Source organism: Apostichopus japonicus, chromosome 5 (genome assembly GCF_037975245.1).
Source record: "Apostichopus japonicus isolate 1M-3 chromosome 5, ASM3797524v1, whole genome shotgun sequence".
Classification (NCBI taxonomy): Eukaryota; Metazoa; Echinodermata; class Holothuroidea; order Aspidochirotida; family Stichopodidae; genus Apostichopus; species Apostichopus japonicus.
The window spans coordinates 20,582,999-20,589,112 of NC_092565.1; positions in this window are offsets into that span (position 1 = coordinate 20,582,999).

Consider the following 6,114-nt stretch of genomic DNA (forward strand, 5'->3'; position numbering starts at 1 on the left):
CCATCCATCCATCCATCCATCCATCCGTCCATCCGTCCATCCGTCCATCCGTCCATCCGTCCATCCGTCCATCCGTCCATCCGTCCATCCGTCCATCCGTCCTTCCGTCCATCCGTGCATCGTCCTCATTCGTTCTTCTGTTAATCCGTCTATGTGTCTCTCCGTTCTTCCGTCTATCTCTGTACATGTCTGTATTTCCTATCTGGATATAACCGCTTAACATTATATACATTTAGTATGATCCATGCATTTTAATCCCCTTCCAACGTCAAGTATATCTCTTCGTTATGTTTACCCCTGGATGGGCCTAACTAAGATACTCCATATATAACCAATATGATCGTTATCATCCGTATATAACGTTTCGTTATTAAATTACACAACTATTCCAGTAAAATGATGTAGGTCTTGTAGTAATTATTGATTCCTTTAGGGTACATTCTTTGATTGGTTTCTCTCTCTTTCTCTCTCCCTTTCTGATATTCATGGAAAGCATTTTCTTCCGAGATATAATCTAATATATACAGAAGACATATAATATAAGCAGTATGTTTGGCGCATAGTTATTACCACACTTCTGAGACAGACCACTTTTTAACGAATGAATATTTAAAGCGAATGTCTAGTCATCCATCTAACTATACTTGTTCTCTCAGACAATATTGGCAAGAAATATGCTTTTGTTTTAGCTAATCAGCATTCAGCACTGAACGATTAGTGATATCGTTTCGATTTTGACAATTTTTGCTATTCCAGTATTCTTGACATCTTTACAATTAGCATAATTCATAGCTAAGGCAATAAGCAGGTTACGAGAAGATTTAAGCCTTTTTGATACAATTTGAGAGGTAGACCATAGTCGGAAGAAAAAAAAAACGAGATTTAATTTGTGTGTTAGGAATTGAAATCAAGTTCAAGTTATATGTCAAGTTTAGAAGTGTTATACATTCATGTTTTTCCATAATATTTAGTGTTTATTCTCTGCGATTACTTTTTTTTTATAAAGTATATCAAAACAAATTGGATATTTAAATAGATGATCCTTGTTTGATCGAGCGGGGTTATTTTTTTACAATTTTCACACAAATACTCGCAAGTCGCTCTTGGTCTTGAACGAATCTTGAATTGGACAATTTGGAGGCAATAGCTATAAAAATTTTGAAGAGTATACAATTTCGATTGAGCCGTGATTCAACTTTTGTCCTTTAACTTAGTGCTAAACATTGGCGCCAAAGTGACCATTTACTATAATTGTGATTGCAAATTGCAATTCTACCGTGAAGTTGTAAGAGAATAATAACCTATCTGGGTCAATATCTTGATTTACTGATATTACTAACCTTTCACATTGCATGAATTAATTACTACCCTCAGTGGTTATTTGGAGCGAAAGAAGATTTAGTTTATGTTTTTTTTTTTAAAGTTCAAGCAGTGCTGGGGTTCGAATCTCATTGACCATTCTTCAAAGATGTAAACTTTATCATAATGGTTTGAGTTCTTAGCAAGAACTTGTCGTTGGAAGTTCAGCTCGACTTGACCAGTAAGTTCGCTTACCGCTTCGTTGAATTCCAGTTTAGACATATACCAGAATCAAGAGTGATAAGTTAAAGGAGAAACATACCCAAATCATCATCAAATCGCACCAACCCCCCCCCCCCCTCCCCACCCGCTGCCCCCACCTTACAGCTAAAAATATGTTCACTTTGAGGTTATCATTACGACACTAAAAAGGTCTAGGCCTTATAATCACGGTGACGCTGTAGGTGATAAATGCGCTTGACCAACGACAATCATACCCTATGTTATTGCTGTAAACTTGATGCACAGAAGTCGAACCCCCCCCCCCCTCCCAAGAAAAAAACAGGTGAAGAAATGGTAAGATGATACTTGGAAGAGTGTAAACAGGACAACGGAACTTTTTCGGTTTCTTTATACTCTTACCACGAGGACCATATAATGCATTGCATTGTTCAATATTGTCTGAATGGAGTTTATAAATTCTAGGTAGGGGCAAAATCCATGCAAGCAAAACGATAGACCATAGACCAGGGTTTCCCCAACCCTATCCCCCCCCACGAACCCCCTGTGGATGTCAGAGTTGTCCACGAACCCCCAACTTTTCGAGACACGATCTGAGTCATCATTATACTATAATACGCATAACAGTGCTTCGTAAAAGATCAAGTACATAGTGTAATAATGTAATGAAAAATGCACGGTACGGTACTACTATGGCAACATATCATGCTTATGGAACGCCAAAAGAGTTTGTCGATAGGTACGACTTGTGTACATTACTAACTTGTATGATATATCAGATTTTAGTTCAATCAAAAGTACTCTAGTTTTGACTTTCAGAAACGTCTCACGAACCCCCTGGGATGGACTCACGCACCCCCTGGGGGTTCATGCACCCCAGTTAGGGAACCCCTGCCATAGACAGTTTAAAACCTTGATTTCGATTGAATGTTAAGCCTAACCTGTAAAGCAAACAGACGAAGTGTTCTTCCGGGAAGACGGTTAATGAACTCCATTTTCGTATTCGAAAGGCCCGTGATAGGCAATAAGTGGTTCAAGATACGCGCTCTGGGACTGCTGATGATTGACGAACAAACTCTTACAAGAAGTAAAGTGGAAAATTTGCCGAGAAAATTGACTTTTAATTGAGTAATTTTAATAAAAAAGTCGACAGCCTGCATCTTCTGTCGACATTAGTAGAGGCATCCGCACCCACTTGTCAACTTCCGGATAAAGTTTCCAGTGGCAATTCTTCTTCTTCTTTTTTTTTGGCAGTCAGTAATTGAGGGAACATTTCATAAACCTTTCATAAACACTTGGAATGGTACTTAACGGGATAGTTCAAGTTCAAGAAAACGGTAAGAAGTCAATAAATAAATGAAAAAAATTGCATTGGTCCTCTCTCTAGAACATTCGTCTTTATTTTTTGGTCTTTGTGATAATGCTTTCTGAACATTCGCTTCAGGTTAGAACTTATTTCGAAAGAATTGATTTTTGAAGAAAAAAAAATTGGGTAAAAAAAACATTTGAGTAAAATTGTTGAATTGGAAGCCACCCGACGTGTAAGTTGTAATCCATAAGCCCTTGCGGGTTTCTCCCACATTTGTGGTCGCTTAAGCGTCGTAAAAATAACTGCTGATCATTATCATTATGAATAGTCTGCGATTTTATTCGGTAAACAAACTGACGTTGAGAAACTACGAAATATAAGGTAGCTATACATTGAACAGTAGTCTACTTTTTAATTTCAAATCATATTTTTGCAATCGAAGAACAACTTTGTCAACCATTCACTCTTTATTGAATAATCCCGTCTCATTTTATTCCACTGAACTCCCCAAAATCGAGTTTTCCATGACCTTTTCATTCAACTAATGATCTAGCAGGCTCCGAATAATAGTGCAACCTAAGGAGATTCCTCTATACATGTTGTAACCAGATAACGCACCACGCTGACAACTTACCCTTTCTAAATGTCGGGCAAGGGTGTATATTTCTTCATGGGAGTTCATTTTCTAAAGAACGACCCCCCCCCCCCACTGCATCGTTGCTGCCCCCATCACCTAGCAAGAGCAGCTGTTTGAGTTGAAATTGATAAATATTTCAACGCTAGCCCATATAGTGAACAGAGCAAGATAACAATGTAACTCATTATAGCTTGTTGGGTTAAATTTAATTTCAAGTTATAGTGAATTAAAAGTATAGATATAACGATAACACGTGCTTGTATACTACAATGAGGGGAGTCCCGAACTGTTTGCCATTGAAAAACCATATGCAGACAGTGTAGGAGGCAAGACCTATATAGCTTCTTGTAATTTCGGAAGATAAATCATTTTACGCGGAGTTTGTTACTGCAGAAACATACCAGTCTTAAATAACAATACCGGCCTATACCTATATGTGGTGGACTATATATCATAGTAACTTCACGACGAAATATTTAGCAGAATGTTAGCTGCGAAACTCTGTTGAATTGATACCAAACCTAACCTGTTTAATACGGTGTCATCTTTAAATAATAAGTGTCAGAGAAAAGAGTAGCCTACCATTTCACGAGCTACTCTGAAAAGTAAGCAAGCAATGACCAGATGGTGGTTATATGGTGGTAAGTTGGCTTATCAAGCTATATAAACAGGTGGTTTTCATGGTGGTTAATGGGCTTAACAAGCGATGACCAGGAGGTGGTTAATGGGTTTATCAAGCTCTTACCAGGTGATTATATGGTAGTTAATGGGGTAAGCAAAGATGACCAGGTGGTTATATGGTGGTTAATGGGCTAAGCAAAAGATGACCAGGTGGTTATATGGTGGTAAGTTGGCTTATCAAGCTATAAACAGGTGGTTTTATGGTGATTAATGGGCTTACCAAGCGATGACCAGGAGGTGGTTAATGGGTTTATCAAGCTCTTACCAGGTGGTTGTATGGTGGTTAATGGGCTAAGCAAAGATGACCAGGTGGTTATATTGTGGTTAATGGGCTAAGCAAGTGTTAAACAAGGTAGTTACATGCTATGTTGGTTCATGGACTTTTGTTCTGATTGCGTGCAATAGCCCGTCATATCGCTATGAAGTATCAATTATTATATATATCAATAATTATGCCTAATTATGAATAGATATTCATTTTCAATGGTTACGATCACAACAGATCAGGAAGATTGATTGTAGTTTCAATTATTATCAGAAACAGAAACTGCTTTCCTTTGTACATAGGGTGAGCAATGTGGAAACGTTACCGATGTCGTTAAAATGTTGAACCGTTCTATAATGTGAGTAGTATTCAACATAATGACAATTTGATAAGACAGACGAATTGGCTATATGTAAGTAATCAATAGGAAATACATTATATAGCTACAAAATGACCAAAACGGTTTTTATATATATTAAATTTCAACAATTTATCAGTTTGGCAGCAAAAGTATCAATTCTTCATTGACCATAAAGTTATTAATTCTAGGTGATACCATCACAGTTTTCCCTCAACTCTTGTTTAAAACTTCATGTAGCCTTTCTTCCAATACACATGTGTCTCTTCACCAAAGCCTGAGGACACACAGTTTTGAAGATTAAAGACTAAAAGTATCAGTTGCAGTTTAAATTTACTCCATTTAGGGGGACTTGTGAAGGAAACAACAGTATCATTTGTTTCCTGATGTATGGGTAATTTCACTAATTTGTATTAGATAGATAATCAGAGGCCTTGCAAAGCCAACAGCCCATGCGTCACTTACTAGAGCGTCTTAATTGAAGACGCATGCATCACTTACTAGAGCGTCTTAATGAAAGAGGCATGTTTCACTTACTATAGAGCGTCTTAATTGAAGACGCATGCATCACTTATACTAAAGCGTCTTAATGAAAGAAGCATGTTTCACTTACTATAGAGCGTCTTAATTGAAGACGCATGCGTCACTTACTAGAGCGTCTTAATTGAAGACGCAAGCAACACTTACTAGAGCGTCGTAATGAAAGAAGCATGCATCACTTACTACAGCGTCTTAATTTCGTTACCTGGTGCCACCTCTGACTAACCTCTTCTTTTTATCTAGTTAGATCTTGTAAAAAGTACTTTTCATTTTCTTGCACGAGTCTATCGACCTAGACTCGCCTCTATATCACCTTTTAAGCCAATTTACAAGCAGTACAGCCTATTTTCAAAGTAATGAACGTAATGGACGGCGAGAATTCTCTATCGTTTGATGTCATTACAATTTAACCACTAAAGGTGAACCATGTTAGGATTTGTTAAAAGCCCACGGGCTACAGAGAGAGAGAGAGAAATAGAGAGAAAGGTGGAGGCAGAGAAAAGAGTTGAGACGAGGAAAGAGATGGATAGAAAATAAAGTCGAGGGAAGTCACATGAACTTCAGTAATCTGCGTTACCAGCGAACCAAGGCACTTAATTTCATGTCTGCACATAGTGTGACCAAATATAAGCATTGAAGAAAAGCTATGAACTTTAACCCCCTTTTTGTTACCTTCTGTCATATTAAATTGACTCATTTCCAGTGAAAGTGCGCGGTAACTTAAGCGAATAATTATGTCCCGATGAGCAGAGACTTGCAGACTGATTATATGTTGATAACACTAA